A 16,503-nucleotide genomic window follows, 5' to 3' on the forward strand; every position below is an offset into this window, starting at 1 on the left:
TGCGGGATGCACTGCCGGCTCCAGCCCAGGTATGGGAGGCTGGGGCCCTGCCGTGGTCCCCTCGGGCCGGCATCTGCAGGGCAGGGAGGGGGGTTGTTGAGGGGGGCCTGCCTGGCTTTGAGTCCTGGGTGTGGAGGGGGAGCCTGGCCCAGACGGGCCCAGGAGGGGTGCCGGGGGCAAGGGGCCATCTCTGGCCTCACCCTGCTCCCTAGGGAGTCTGTGAGGGACGCTCTGCAGGCTGGTGGCCCTGGCTCAAGTCCTGTCACTGCCTGTCGCTTTGGACATTTACCTCACTCTCACTGTGCCTCCGTCTTCCGCCGTGTAAAGTGGGGGTGGTGACAACAACCGCTAAGGCAGGTGGAGCCCCTCGGCACAGGCCAGGGCACAGGTGCGCCTGCAGGGGAGGCAGCCTGGGCTAAGCCAGGGTGGCCACAGTCAGGGTTCGGATCTGTGTCTGCAAACTTCTTAACTCAGAGACATCAGCCAAGGTCTTGATGCTCTGACCCCATTTTTTTTTTTTTTTTTTTTTTTTTTTTGTAATGCACGAAACAAAGATGAAAATAGGACCTGCCTGGGGGGAGGGGTGGGGTACGTGCAAGGGTGGAAATAAGCCGCGTGCTCCTGTGGCCCAGAGTGGCCCTGCTCTCGTCCCGCCACCGTCATGGCTGTGTTGCTCGTGTTCTGAGCGCTGGGACAGGCGTCCTTGGCAGGTGCCCAGCTGGCCTCCACCCCTGCCAGTGCTCTCCCCGCTCCCCCTGCCGCCTCGCTGGTCCTCCCAGGTGTTTGCCACCCCATCTGCGTCCGTTTGTCCAGGTGACAGCCCGGTGTCGTCCCAGCAACAGGTCACTGTGAACTTCGGGGGAGGGGTCTGTCTCCCACTGACCTCACTGGCTCTGGGCACAGGGGATACCAGCAGCCCCTCAAGAGGCTGGGCCAGCAGGGAGCCTGGCGGGGAGTTGACAGCCCCTCTCAAAAGCCCCCCAGCCCCCCTCCTACTTTTCCCAGGGACCCTCAGCCAGGGAGATTGCCTGGGGGAGGCAGGATACAGATTTGGGGACAAAAGCTGGAACCCACACAGCTCCCTGCACCCCTGGAGCCTTCTCCGGAACAGAAAGGTCAGGGTCCCGGCATCCAGCAAAGCGTCCCCGGGCTCTGGGGCCGGCCCTGGAGGGGCGTGCGGGGGCCTCCTGTTCTGTTTGCGGGGTGAGCCCCCTGGCTGCCGCTCGCCGTCCCTTCTGCTTCCTGGCTGTCCCTGGCCAAGAGGGCCACGTGGAGAGGAAGGAAGGAGGAAGGGGCTTGCGTTAGGGAGGAAGAAGACACACCTGATTCGATAAGCGTGACCTGAGCAGTCCTGACGGTCACTCCCATCTGCTGGACGCCAGGGGCTGGGCCAGGACCCTGCGTCATCCGGTTCACCTTCACCACGGCCTCGCGAGGTAGGGAGGGCGACTGCACCCGTCTCGCGGACGAGGAGAGGCAATGACGGAGGCTTGTGCATCTGCCATGTAGTAACTACAGGTGCCGAGCACGAGAGGATGAAGCAGTCCCAGTGGAATGCGATAGGGAGTGCTGGGGACTATGGCAAACTTGAGAGTCGTACAGTTGCTGTTTAGTTTGTGTTTTGGGAGAGGTGTGAGATACCAGTCCCTCCCAGCCTGCTTCAGGAAGTTTTTAGGCGAGAGAATTAAAAGGTAGGTTTACTTTGGTGTTTAAAAATTTTGAAATCCATGCATATGAGGGCATTTTTATAAAAAATTTGTGAAAAAATGCATGTTATAAAAAACTTTGCATGGATTTCAGAAGTATTTGCACCAAAACAGGATGGCACCTTCCCGGGGCGTGCAGCACCCTGCAGAGGTCTGTCGCAGGGGCAGTGCAGGCACAAGGTCTCAGCTGGGTGTTGCAGGGATGCAGGGCTGGACAGACAGATGGATGCGTGGATAGCCGGGTGGACGAGGGAGGAGCTGAGCGGTGTGGCGGCCAGCGGCGGGGCAGCAGGAGCCTGCGAGCATACCCAGAACACAGACCCTGCGGGCAGACGCCGGGACCACGCTCCGGCTGCCGCCTCCAGCGTGTGGCTCCGGACGGGTCCCTTCCCTTCCCCGGGCCTTCATCTTCACACGGGCCTGGTAGTGGCACCTGCGTCTCCCTGGCTGTGGAGAGGACTAGCAAGTCGATTGACAGGACGGGGGAGGTATTAACTATGAAACTATGAGAGACGAGGGGCGGGTGTGGTTGATGATTGAGTTTCTGTATTTCGAGATGGACATGTGGCCTGGGTCCTGGACTCACCACTCGCCAGAAAAGCGAGCAGGCAGAGCACAGTCCCAGCGCCACCCCCGCTGTGTGCTCGGCCCAGGAGGGTAACCTCTGTCCTCGGTGGCCTCGTCTGTAAAATGGGTGTGATAACAGGAGAATCTGGCTGTCGGCTGTGTGCACGGTGCTCAGACTGTACCTGCTACGTGCAAACCACCTGCTAGCATCCAGCGTGTATGCTGAATGACTGGGAAGGCTTTGTGCCAGGAGCTCAGCCCCGCCTCAAAGGGGCCGCGTGTTCAGGAGAGGGTCTGGGTGTTGTGGCCTCGCCCCCGGAAGCCCCGTGAGAAACCACCCCTAACGAGGCCAGGCAGGGAGACCCGAGCGGGGGGCCATCGGATGCCCATGGCGGTTGCCTCCCCACCCCCAGCTGACCCCGGGATATTTTCAACCAGAAATCTGGATTCTTCTGTGCAGTCCTCCAGTTCTCAAACGTTGGCATTTAATTCAACTTTATTTTAAGCTCCGAGCAAAACAAACAAATTTATTTTAAGCCGGCTGCTCTCACAGCGGCTGGTGCGCGGCTGCCTCCCGAGTCTCGCCCTGCCAGCTCGCTGCCTTTATCTTTTCCTGCCTCTCAGGAGGATGCCGAGGCCCAGGGAGAGACGCCTGGGCTCCGGTGGGTGACCGCTCAGCGCCCCTCCCCCACCCCGGTCCATCACGCACACAGGACCCGGTGGGGGAGGGCAGGGCGAGGGGGCTTCCCCCCAGACCAGGCAGGGGCTTCCAGTGGCGCAGTTGAAACGAGACGTAGACCAAGCAGGCTCCGCTGGCGCCAGCATCCGGGGCCACTTGGGAAGCTTTGCAGGGTTCACAGCTCCTGGCCAGCGCGGTGGGAGCCGAGCGCCTTCCAGGGGCAAGAGGGGTTGCTGCGTGAGGCAGGGGCTGAGGAAAGAGGGGGCACGTCCAGGGTCACTTGGAGTTTGGAGGCAGAGGCTTCATTTACAGGCTCATCGTGCTCTGAGCTTGCGTTGGTTTTCCTTCTTCCTTCCTTTCCTGTTAGACTACTCCTCAGTGCCCTTTCTGCGCCTGCGCTTCCCCATCTGTAAGGTGGGGTGAGGAATCGTCCGCTCTCCCTGCTGTCTGAGATGGGGGTGCACACACAGAGGCTTCAACAGCAGAGCAGAGGCCCGGCAGCGTGGCCAGTGCTCACCCCCCAGCGGCGCCCAGGGCCCCCGCACTGAGCCTTGCTTTCCCGCCCATGTGGGGCCCTGTCTGAAGAATCAGGTGCACCTGCCAACTGCGGAGCGCCCTGTGTGCCACGTCCTGTTCTAGACCTTTCCACCCACATCCTCTCCCTTAACTCCCAGAGCAGCGCTGGGAAGCCAGCAGCAGCAGCAGCAGCTTTGCAGAGAGACTGCAGACAGGGAGGGACCTTGGTGCATCCAGGTAAACAGCAGGTGCAGAAGTGACCTTGAGCAAGTCCCGTCGCCGTGCTGCGCCCCTGACTTCCTCATCAGCGTGAGCAGGTGCAGGACACCCAGCCAGGGCTGCTGTGAGGGCCCAGAAAGGGGCCGTCAGCTGAAAACCCCACCAAGCAGGCAGTGTCCCTGTGAGCCCCTCCGGCCTGCCCCTCTCTGGAACGTGGCGCATTGGGGCACGGAGACAAGTGCCTTCAAATGTCCCTGCTTCTGGGCAGTTTCCTCCCTCCAGCAAGCAGGGCCACGGCTGTCCTCAGTGGGCGAGACAGCACAGGGGAGACGGGGTCCCCGGGGAGGGCTCACGCACTGAAAGCAGAGGTGTACATCAGATCCTAGCTCTTCTGCTCAGCGGCTGGGTGGCCTGGAGCCAGCGACTTAACCTCTCTGAGCCTCATACAGAGCGTCGTTCTGGAGGGGGATGAACAGCCAGGAGACGTGAAGCGGGAGGATCCGCAGACACCCGGTGGGAGCAGTGCCAGGGCCAGACTGGGCTGCAGACCTGGGCCTGGGGGCGGGGCGGAAACCAAACAAGGGGCTCTCGGGGCAGGGTGCTCTGAGAATCCAGAAGGGAATGCAGTGCACACACAGGGGAGGAGGCTGGTCACGGGCACACAGGGCACACACAGGGCACACACAGGAGGCTGGTCACGGGCACACAGGGCACACACACAGGGGAGGAGGCTGGTCACGGGCACACAGGGCACACACAGGGGAGGAGGCTGGTCACTGGCACACAGGGCACACACAGGGGAGAAGGCTGGTCACGGGCACACAGGGCACACACGGGGGAGGAGGCTGGTCACGGGCACACAGGGCACACACAGGGGAGGAACCTGGTCACAGGCACACAGGGCACACACGGGGCACACACAGGAGGAGCCTGTTCACGGGCACACAGGGCACACACAGGGGAGGAGCCTGGTCACAGGCACACAGGGCACACACAGGAGCCTGGTCACGGGCACACAGGGCACACACAGGAGCCTGATCACAGGCACACAGGGCACACACGGGGAGGAGTCTGGTCACGGGCACACAGGGCACACACAGGGGAGGAGGCTGGTCACGGGCACACAGGGCACACACGGGGAGGAGTCTGGTCACGGGCACACAGGGCACACACAGGGGAGGAGCCTGGTCACGGGCACACAGGGCACACACAGGGGAGGAGGCTGGTCACGGGCACACAGGGCACACACAGGAGCCTGGTCACAGGCACACAGGGCACACACAGGGGAGTAGGCTGGTCACAGGCACACAGGGCACACACGGGGCACACACAGGGGAGGAGCCTGGTCACGGGCACACAGGGCACACACAGGGGAGGAGCCTGGTCACAGGCACACAGGGCACACACAGGAGCCTGGTCACGGGCACACAGGGCACACACAGGAGCCTGGTCACAGGCACACAGGGCACACACAGGAGAGGAGCCTGGTCACGGGCACACAGGGCACACACGGGGAGGAGTCTGGTCACGGGCACACAGGGCACACACAGGGGAGGAGCCTGGTCACGGGCACACAGGGCACACACGGGGAGGAGTCTGGTCACGGGCACACAGGGCACACACAGGGGAGGAGCCTGGTCACGGGCACACAGGGCACACACAGGGGAGGAGCCTGGTCACGGGCACACAGGGCACACACGGGGAGGAGTCTGGTCACGGGCACACAGGGCACACACAGGGGAGGAGTCTGGTCACGGGCACACAGGGCACACACAGGGGAGGAGCCTGGTCACAGGCACACAGGGCACACACAGGGGAGGAGGCTGGTCACGGGCACACAGGGCACACACAGGAGCCTGATCACGGGCACACAGGGCACACACAGGGGAGGAGGCTGGTCACGGGCACACAGGGCACACACGGGGGAGGAGGCTGGTCACGGGCACACAGGGCACACACATGGGAGGAGCCTGGTCACAGGCACACAGGGCACACACAGGGGAGGAGCCTGGTCACGGACACACAGGGCACACACGGGGAGGAGCCTGGTCATGGGCACACAGGGCACACATAGGTCACAGGGCACACGCATCAGCAACCTTCTGGGACTTGCGTGCCCTGAAGCCCGAGGCTGGTGTAGGTCTCCAGGAAGGCCTTGTTGCTGAGCGCCACAGCTGCCCCTGTTGGCCCACGGCCCTGCAGGTCTGGTCTGGGAGCCTTTTCCTGGGCCCTGCAGGTCTGGTCTGGGAGCCTTTTCCTGGGCCCTGCAGGTCTGGTCTGGGAGCCTTTTCCTGGGCCCTGGGGATGGGCTTCGCCTGGTTCTCAGTGCGGAAGGCCCAGCTTTAGGGCCTGGCCTCGGGGAGTTTACCTGCAGTGGCCACATCCTGGGGCGCCTGCTGGGCCCGGCCCCGCTCAGCCGCCTGCTTCCCCTCTGTGTCCCCAGCGGGTTACCTGGCGTCATCCGAGTGTGATCTCGAGACCATCCCCCTGCCCACTCTCGTGCCTGCCCGGTGCTGCTCCAGACCCTGCCTCTCCCTGGGGCCCCTGAGCTAATTGCAGGCTTCCCGACATCATTGCGCTGAAGAACTAATTAAATCAGGGTCGGCCTTCCATTTTCTGGCTCGGGACAGGCTGCCCAGGATCCTGACAGCACCGAGCTTAGTCGGGGTTTGAGAACCGCTGGGTTTGGGAAGAGCGGGAAGGCAGGGCGTTTGCCCACCTGCCGCGGTGCACCCTGCCGGGGGCCCCTTGTGCTCTGGTGGGAGGCCTGGAGAACTGGGGTGCAGCCAGCGAGAGGTCGTGAGGAGGCGAAGAGGACGTGCCCATCCCCCATCAGCAGGGGCGTGGCGTTCAGCCCCAGCCCTGCCCTTGCGGAGCCCCGCCCTGCCTCCCAGCCCCTCCAGCTCTGCGCCCTGCTCAGCCGTGTCCCCTGGAGCTTGCACCGGCTGCGGCCGCAGCCAGCAGGGGACTGTGTTAGTGGCCACACCCCAGTCTTATTGCAGGGACGAGGTGCTGAGCTGATTAAAGAGGCCCAGGAGTGCACCTACTGCATGGCCAAGGACTGGCGCTCTGTGCCGCGCTCAGCGCAGTGCCCAGGGGCGGAGTCTGGTTTGGGTCCCAGCTAACTGTGACCTGGCAAGTGCCTCCGAGTTCCGCTGCTACAGAATGGGCCTGATGGTAAGCGCACGGCTCTACTCTAGGCCAGACACCCTCAGTGCCCTGAGTTTGAGGCGCTGCTCTGCCCAGATCCCAGCCTCCTGCTAGGACACCCTGCGGGAGGCAGCAGGTGGTAACTCAGGGGTTTGGGTGCCTGCCACCCGTGCGGAAGACCTGCTGCCAGCGTCATCCCAGGCCAGTCCTGACCACTGTGGGCACTTCGGGAGTGAGCTTGCTCTCCCCCGTACCACCTTGCCATTAAGTCAATGCCTACATTTTAAGCTACAGTAAAGTGGGTTCGCTTGTGCCAGGTACGCAGTTGGCACTCCACCACTGCCGAAGGCTTCCAAACAAGGCTCCGTGCCCTGGTGCGGACATGGCAGTGGCTCCGTGCTACAGGTGAGGTTCACACAGGTGAGGCCACTGGGCCGTGGCCACGGCCACACGGGGTGCAGTTCCCCTCCCCCCAGAGCTGGGCTGGGCCCGAGAGCCGGCAGCTTCCCTCGGGCCTGGTGGTGGCATTGGGAGGTGGCTATAAATACGGGAGGCAAGGGGCTGCCTAAGTAGGCCAGGAATGTGTGCTAGTCATTGAGGTCAGAGCGGCCGCCACGGTGCAGGCTGAGAACCACACATCCAGGAGGGGGCCTCCCCACCCCAGGCTCCCGGGAAGCTGAGGCTGAGGCCCAGGGCTGTGCCGGGCGGGGCGCACGCCCTCTGCTCTCAGGCACACGGGGAACCATGCCTCCATCCGCTCACCTCCGAGAACTCCTTCTGCAGCCAGGATCCAGATGGGCCACCTCCAAGCCCTCCCCGCTCCCCCAGCTCAGAGGATGGAGCCACCAATGTGCCACTTCTGTGTCGTGGCCCGGACCCCCGCCCTCACTGTGGCTAGTGAGGCGGGGCCGGGCCCCCAAGCTTGCTGGTGCCCGTGGCGTGGTGCTGATGGACACGTGAGGTCACATCCAGTGACTCACGGTCCCTAACATGACACAAACCACCCCCACCCTGCTTGTTTGGGGAATGGTGACGTTAGCGTCCACACAGGCGCCATAGAGAACCGAGATGACTTCCTGTGTGCCGTCGGTTGCGTGTGTGGTGTGGGGACCCATGTCTGTGCCCCCGGCAGGTATGAAGCGTGTGGCGGCTCTCCAGGGCTGACCCCTAGGTTAAATCAGACCTCCAGGCTCTGGGGTCCGAGCCCTCCCCATCTCGCTGCACCTGCTACCTGACAGTCAAGTGCAGGGAGCTCCTGGAGGGCCTCGAGTTGTATCGGTGACCATCGCGCCCTCGGTCACCTGTCTCCCTGCTCCCTGGGACCACAGGGACAGCAGGCGACATTCCAGAGCCTTGCGTGCCTGGTGTGAGACCTGGGCTCACAGCCCCCCTGCCAGGTCACAGAGGGCTGGGAGGTCTCCCTGCCCCAGGGGCACACGGCTTAGGTGAGCCCACCCCTGCTGAGTGCGGAGGTGCAGGCCGCCTGCGAGGGCAGTGCAGGGAGTGGAGAGCCGCTGTGCATGGCGGCCGGAGGGGGACGTCCCAGCAGCCTGACCACGCTCCTCTCACTGTGAACACGGGAACCTGGGCTAGGACCCCAGGCCGCACCTCCAGTCTACAGTTGCCCACCGCCTCCAGCGTGTGGAGGGGAGGGGCTGAGGCCAGGACCCACCTGCCCAGGAGCCTGTACCAGGCTCCTTCCACCCGCGCGCCCCCTGTGCCTCCATCCTCCGCCTTGGAATCCCAGGCAAGGACGCCCCCCCGCCCCCCGTTCTCTGATTGCTTTGGCAGGAGCAGGCATGACCTTTGCCTTGTGTTATTTTTAGCGGAGCAGGTGAGGGGCGGTCGGAACCTGGGCGGGAGCTGCCTGGCAATGCGGAGCCTGTGGCGGGGCCTGGTTTTTTCCGACACGGTTGGACGCTGCGGCCCTGTGAAGTGGGAGGACGGCATTCGCCAGGCGCTGGCGGCCACGAGCCCATTGCTCAGAAGCCGGCACTGAGGACGCCACGCTGCAGAGGAGGAGCCGGGGCAAGGCGCTGACCCCAGGCTGTAGCATGTGTGAGAGGCTGCGGGGAGCGGGCAGGGCCGGCCTGTCTCCAGGTCCACCGTTCCCCCAGCTGCTGGAGGAAGGAGAGTCGGGTGAGGCTGGGGGCATGGGCCTCGGGTGGGGCGGGAGCTGCCGCTGCGGGGAGCGTCTGAGCGGGAGGTTCTGTGGGCGCTGGGGTCTTGGTCTCAGCAGTGAGAAAGGAGTTGGGGTGCATAGGGGAAACTCGCCAGGGTCAGGGCGCCCGCTCCCGGCACGAACGTCCGCTGAGCTGGGGCGCCCTGGGCCCCGAGCGGTGGTGCACTCCAGCGACCGTGGGGACACCATGGTGCCGGGGCGGGCTCAGGGGTGTGCTGGCAGGGGGTTGACAGCCGGCTCCCAGGTGGTTGTGCTCTGTGGCGATTGTGTCTGTGGGACAGATGTCCAGCATTGGCCCTGGCGAGCCCGGGGTAGGCGACACCAGTCAGGAGCAGCGTGGCCACGAGTGTCCACCGAGCCCATGGGCCAGGTTCTGGGTGCTGCTGCGAAGGCTGGGGAGGAGCTGGCAGCGTCGCCGAGGCTGCGCTCGCTGACCGCCGAGCCTCTCACGGGCAGCGTCTCGCTCTGTTCTGGGACAGGACACAGGCACATGTGGTTGTGGCGTGGCCCATAAAGAAATGAGGCTCGGGAAGGTGTGGTGAGTGCCCGGGCTCATGCAGCCCCGTGAGCAGCAGGAAGCAGATTTGAGGCCCAGGTATTCGTTCCATAGTCCAGCCCCAGCCAGGAGCCACCCGGCCCCCAGCCTGGACCTGCGTCAGGGCCAGGTTTCTGGGGGCCAGCAGCTGAGCGCCCCCCAAGTCTCAGGGAAGATGGTTATCCTCGCAGAGGGGACCCAAGGGACTCCCCACCCTCCCTCCGTTCCTTCTTGGCAACTGCACCCCCTCCTGCAGCCCCCTCCTAGGGGGTGGATCCCGCAGCTAACGTGCCGCTACCACACCTGGGACCTATCCATGCCTTCCCACGTTCCCATCTCATAGACGCAGCAGCCGAGGCTCAAACCAGCGTGGTGGCTGCCTCCCGGCCACCCCATAGCAGCTGGGAGAGCTGAGCTTCGGTCCCCTGCTGATCTCCAAGCCCCAGAAAGAAGCAGCAGCTGGCAAGGCCCCCGCGTGTGCTTCCCGTGTTGTTGGGTCACTGCAGCCCGCCAGTGCGGTTGGCGGGTCCTGGGGTCTGGGGGCTGCCCCGCTGCGGCTCACCTGTCTGCTGCTCCAGCGTGTGCGTCCCCCGCCCCTGGGGCTGCCTGCTGCTGAGCGTGTAGGCCCATTTCCCCGAGTCTCAGGGCAGGCGGCCTACAGAGCCGCCCCCAGGCCCGGCCGCCCCTGCTGTGAGCAGGTGCCCCACCAGGCAAGCAAGCACTGGCCTCTCAGCCCTGGCTTTGCCAGGAGTGTCTGGGTCTCAGGCTGTAACATGGATCGGGCTGCACGGAGGGGCGTGGCAGCACCCCCACCCCACGGGCCACCAGTCCGTATCCGGCAGCCTAAATCCTGAAGGAAACCCCCGGGCCCTGCAGTCCGGGGGAACGCATAGACGCCCACACAGGGACGCCTCCTGAGGCACCGTCCAGGCAGGGTCGGCACCGCCCGAGGACCTTGTCGCGCCCCTCCGCCCCCCGCTGCTCCCCTCGGCCACCTGCAGGAACCCCCGGCAGGACCTCCGTGTTCTCCAGACCTCGAGCAGGGAGCAGAGAGCAGGCCTTCACATGAGCCATCCCTGCGGCCAGGAGCCCCACCCCCTACTGCGGAGCTGCTTCTCAGCCCTGAGACCCCAGCTCGGTCGTCACCCTCTTCAGGAAACGCTGAGTGGCGGCCTGCTCCTGCGAGGGTGTCCGGACCTCTGCCCACGTCTCTCTCTGACCCCACGAGGGCAGGCACCGCCCAGCACTATGTCCTCAGTGCTGAGCACAGAGCCTGGGAAGTAGTAGGTTCCGGTTGGTATCTGTTGAATGAACGAGAGCGTGCCCATTTTACAGAGGAGGAGCCCGAGGCCAAGGGCTCTCCCAAAGTCACACTGTCACGTGGAGCAGAGATCTGAGCTGAGTCCGTCAGACCCCGCTCCCAGGCTCTGCACATCCCCCTTCCCCGACTCCCTCACTGCCTATGGGGGGGGGGGGGCAGGGCTCAGTGGCTCTGAGAACCTGGCCACCAGGGAGCGTCCTGCACCCCTGCCGTGCCCCCACGAGCCCTGCAGCCAGGATCTGGCTTCCGATCCCAGTCCAGCTCTGCATCCCACGCTCACGGCCTCCGCGCTGCAGCCCTGGGCCTCCTCGTCCCTACGACATGCTGGCACTCTGCACGGGCAGGGCAGTTGCCGGGGAGGAGGGCGGGTGTGTGAGTCGGCGCCCGGGGCAGCACTCAGCAGAGGCAGCTGTGAGCAGGGAGCTCCCTGTGCTCCCTGAGGCATCCGCTGTGCTCCCGGTGGTGTCCGCCCTCCGACGGCCGGCAGCAGGCTCCTCAGCCGTCCCCTCTGCTCCTGTCCTCTCGCACCCCTCGTTCCCTGCTGGGTCCCCACACCCCTGCACAGGGGGACGCGCTTTGGGGAAGACAGTGTGCTTGTGCTGCCACATCGCTGTGTGCCCCTGAGCAAGTCACCCACCCTCTCTGGGCACGTGCCCTCGGCAGGCTGTCCTGGCGGTGGTGGGGAGTGAGTGACCTGGCGCACAGTAGGAGCTCAGCGGGTGGCAGCTTCCCTTCCCTCTGGTCCTGGTACTCTCGGACTGTGCTCCCCACCCGCTCTGTTCCCTCCCCTTCCTCCTCCCCCTCCTCTTCTGGGGAGTCGACTTCGCAGCAAGAGTGAACACACACAGATTTGGTGCCGACTAGGGGCCCCAGCAGAGCGCCCGCCCTCATCGAGGGCTGATGGACGCCGCTGTCCAGTGAGCCACAGGAGGACTCACTAACGCCCAGTGTCTGCGCTAGGCAGCTGAGCGGGAGTGTTTAAGGGCGAGGGCTCCTCCCCGGGGGCGCAGGCACCGGGAGTGCAGCCCTGGGCCCGAGAGTGCTGGTCCTGGGAGGACGCCTGTGGATGGGGGTGTCGGCGTAAGGCTGGGGTCTCCCTGTCCCTGCCCAGCTGGACGTGCGGAGGGAGCCGCACTCATGGGTGGGCTCAGGGAACGGCAGTTCCTAACCCAGACCACCACCACCCCCTGCCCCGTGCACGCGGAGATCATGTCCTGAGCCCCGAGAGCCCGGGCCCGCCAGCACTGCCTTGGAGGCGGTTCACCGGTGAGTGCTGAGGCCCTGTGCCCGGTGCTAGGGATGCCACAGCAGAGGAGGCCCAGTTTCCTGTCCCTGGGGCCCCCTCACCCGGCAGACGCACGTGACAAGGTCACTCGCGGCTCTGTGCGGGTAGGAGGGGGACAGTGGAGAAGAAGCCAGGGAGGCTTCATGGAGGAGGGGCTGTTAGGGCGGAGTCTGCAGGGAGCACGGAGTGGAGGGGCCGTGAGCTGCAGGGGCCTCGCGGGGGCAGGGGCACAGAGGGAGGGGTCTGGATCATCACGCGGTGAGGAGCTGGGGTTTGCGCTGAGGGCACTGGGGAGTCACAGTGGGATTCAGGCTGCAGGACCAAGCTGGGAGCAGCCTTGGGTCCGTGCTAACAAGGCACCATCAGCCCCAAGAGGTAGCACCCATGAACTTGTGTTTCCTGGGCCTGGAAAAGTCGGCCTCCTCCAGGGAGTCCTCCGGGAGTGGCTCCTGAATGCCCCAGGCTTGCCGGGTCGGGAGTGGGCTCTGCAGGCTGCCTTTGGGGTCAGGCTGGCCACGGGTAGGGGAGATGGTGTTTGCCAGCACTGCCCCAGCCCCACGTGGGTAGCAGGCCCAGTGGAGACAGCTATGGGGACCCCAGGTGCGTGGGCTCAGGCTGCAGCCTGGCGCCGTCCTCACCTCCAATCCCAGCTCGCCGCTCTTTCCGTGACTCGGGAGCATCAGTTTGCTCATCTGTGGACTGGGGCTAAACGCAGGCCCTCCCTCACCAGGTTCCGTGAGGCCCACACGCGCATCCTAATAGGGTGCCTGGCACACGAGAGAGGGGGCGGCACCGCAGCAGGGAACTGAGGCCTGGGGTGGAATGTCGGGGGGCAGCCTTGGGCCTGCCAGTGTCCTGGAGAGCAGCCAGGGGGGTGGGCAGAAGAGGCCTTTGGGGAGCCCACCCTGTGTGGCTTCCATAACACCTGCTGTTCTGCCAAACGGGTGTCGCTGGTCCCATTTTGCAGGGAGGCAAACTGAGGCTCAAGGGGACTAAGTTCTTGGCCCAAGGTCACAGAGCCAGTTAGCGAGGGAGCCGGGGGTTGAGCCAGAAAGCCTCAGCCCCAAGTTTGATTGGCCAGGAGTTCCGGGCCTGGATGGGAGCAGGGAGTGGGGGTGGGGCCCCGTGGGACTGCAGGAGAAGCACGGGTGTGCCAGGCTGTGCGTCCCTTGGATCCACGTTCCGTGGCCCCTCGAGGTCCGGCCCCGGAGCCCGCAGGCTTGTGCCTGAGACTGGAATGAGTCGAGGCAGGATGCGAGGGAGGGGCGCCTGCTCCGGCCCCGTACGCCGGCCTCCACTGCTCTTCCACAGATGGGAAGCAGCCCAGCCTCGCCCAGCGTGATCCGTGCCGGCGAGGGGCCCAGCCAGCAGCTCCCGGTGGCAGCCGACCCCAGATCCCCTGCCCCGTTGTGTCGGGACCTGAGCCAGGCAGGTGCCGGCGCGGCCCTGCGTCCTGTTCCCACGCCTGGCTGCGCCCTCTGCACCCTGCCCACTCCTGGCCGTGCGCCTCTGCCCCACCGCCAGGCAGCCTGACCCCCACCCCGGCCTGCAGCCCCCGGCCGGCCCACTGCACTGCCTGAGAATCCGCCCGTGCCGCCCCTCTGCCTGGGCCCTTTCCCCAGCCCCGACCCTCAGGCCGCACCCGCCCTCGGCGGGGAGGGAATCTTGCCGCAGGCCTCCTGCCTCTCTCGCCCTCTCGCCCGTGGGCGACCCTGACCCGGCGCTTCCAGCCTTCCCAGAGTTGCAACACCGGTGCCATTGTTTGTCCGATTTCACAACAGCGCTGCCTGTCCCTGTCCAGCAACCCCTGCACACGAACACATCCTGGAAGGCCAGGCCCAGGGGCAGGGGACAGGACAGGCCAGGGCCGGGAGGCCAGACTCCACCCTACGGAACAAACCTGACACCTGCTTCTTCAAACCTCAGTTTGTTCATCCGTAGAATGGGAGACTTTGTTCTGCGTCCTTGAGGGAGGCTTCTGGTTCTGACCATTGACGAATAAAAGTTACTGAACTGCTGCAGTGCGCAGTCAGAGCTGAGACAGAGGAACGAGCCGGCTCAGGAAGGGCTGTCTGCAGAAGGGGCGTTTGAGTTGGGCTTTGGAGGGTGAATAGGAGTTTGTGAGACTAGCCGCAAGGTATATGTACAGAGAAAACTTTTCCAATGGTGCTGCTCAGACTTTGGGCTGCCCACGACAGGCAGCATCAGGCCACGGGGTATGGACCCACAGGCTGAGGACACGGGGCTGAGATGCCAAGGAGATGGGCACTTGGCCAGGTGCCAGCTCTAGACTTGGGTTCTGGGCACCAAAACCCACAACTGCCTGAGAGTTTGGCTCCTGGTGGCTGCTGGAGAGAGCGTGGCCCACCTGAACGGGGGCTGGTGGGCAGGCGATACACAGGACCTCCAAGAGGACAAGGGCGGGGCTCCCAGCCTGCCCTCCCACCCCCATCCCCCATGCGGGCCCCCTTCCAGGTGTGGCTGCCGCCCACAGCAGCAGCGCCCTCCTCGCCTGTGCCTGTTGCCAACCTGAGGTCCTAACTGCTGCTTCGGGGGCTGTGGGCTCTGCCAGGCCCCAGAAACAGTGAAGGAGTGATGCGGGTTTCCTGGCTCAGACGCGGGGGCTGGGGCCACAGCCAGCCCTCCACCCTCCGCCCCCCACCCCACTGGGCACCTCCACGTGGCCCCCGGGCTCAGGGGCTGCGAAAGGCCACTGCAGCCTTGGAAAGCCTCCCAGGTGGCCCTGTGGAACTCAGCCCCTGTGGTAGCTCCCGTCCCGTAGACTGTACCATCCCGCGGCGCTGCTGGGCGGGCCTCTCGCAGGTATGGGGGTGACAGCCTCAGTTGGGGGCTTCCTGGGCCTCGGAGTCCCCCTGCCCCTGGACCCAGGGTCCTCTGTGAGCACCCAGGCTGCAGCAGCTCCTCTGGCTGCCTGAGGGGCCGAGGGGCCCCTGTGATGGGGCGTGGGGGTGGAGAGCCGGGGGGCCTGAGCCTGGTCCTGCGGGCCTCGGGCGCTCGGCCTCGCCCCCTGCCGGGGCCCCTCCGCACGGCCCGGCTCTGATTTTGGTGCAGTGCAGACTTCCAGCTCTAACGAGACAAATTGATAATTCTGTGCCAGCGCCGGGATGCAGCGGCTGCTCGCGCTGGCAGCTCAGAGCTCGGAGCGGGGCGGGGGGCGGGAGCAGCCAGGGTCCGGACCTGCCTGCTGGGGCAGCTCGGCCCCTACTCCTGCCCCCTAATCCCCTCCCCCACTGAGAAGCTGGTCCTGAAGTCCCTCTGCGCCCCCCCCCCCCCCCGCAACAGGGCACCCTCTGGGGGAAGGGAGTGGGCAGTGCACTCTAGAGAAGTCCCTCACCCGGGAGACCCCCTGACCTTGCTCCTCTGAGGTCTGGCCATCTGGAGTGAAAGGGGCAGGAAGAAGTGGGCACTGGCTGGGGGGACAGTCCTGCAGGGTCCTCCCCTGGACAGGAGATGATCAGCCCGACTGCTCACAGATGTCCTGCCCAGTGTGTGGCTGCACATACCCCCGGGGTCCCTTGAGGGGATCTTCCACCCTGTCCACCTCTCCCAGTCCAGGCAGCAGGGCTGACTTGCAGGGCCTGCTACCGCCTCTGCCGGGGTGGCCACGCCACCACAGGTGTGCTTAGCCCTCTTCCAGTCCAGGTTCCCTCCCCCCTACCCCATGCAACCTTGGCCCCCCAGCTGTGGGGGTGTCCTGGCCAAAAAGTGGGGGAGCCAGAGCCGCTGTCCAATCAGAGGACTCCCCTAGAAAGTAGGGGACGACTCAGGGACACTTGTGCCCAATGCTCCCCTCTGGGCTGCTGCTGCGCCCCCCCTCCCCGCACCACCGGGACCCCTCCCCTCCAGCCCAGCCCCGGCCCTGCCCTCTCGGCGCCCTTGACGTGCGCTCCTGCTGCTGGGGAGCCGCCAGCCTCGGCTCCGCGCGATCCCACGGGAGGACGGAAACCCGCACACCGCGGCGGCGCGGTGGTTCGGTCCGCCCCGCGCCCCTCCCCGCCCCCGCCCCCTCCCAGGTCGCCTTCGCCGGCGGCGGCGGCAGCGGCTGCGAGAGGCCCGCCCAGCAGCGCCCCCGCCCGCGGCGCCGCGGGATGGTACAGTCTGCAGAGGGAGCGGGCGCGCCGGCCGGCTCCGCGCGGCGCCCGTTGCCGCACCGCGACCTGGGGCTGCCCGCTCGCCGCCGCCGCGCGCCCCCGGAGCTCCGTAAGTACTGGCGGCCCCCGGCACGAGGAAGCGAAAAATAAAAAGCGCCCCGCTCGGCTCTCGCCTGCCTCCCGGACGCATTTTATTTGATTTCGTTGGGCTTTTCCAGCGCCGATGGTGGA

This window comes from Oryctolagus cuniculus, chromosome 10, assembly GCF_964237555.1.
Source record: "Oryctolagus cuniculus chromosome 10, mOryCun1.1, whole genome shotgun sequence".
Lineage (NCBI taxonomy): Eukaryota > Metazoa > Chordata > Mammalia > Lagomorpha > Leporidae > Oryctolagus > Oryctolagus cuniculus.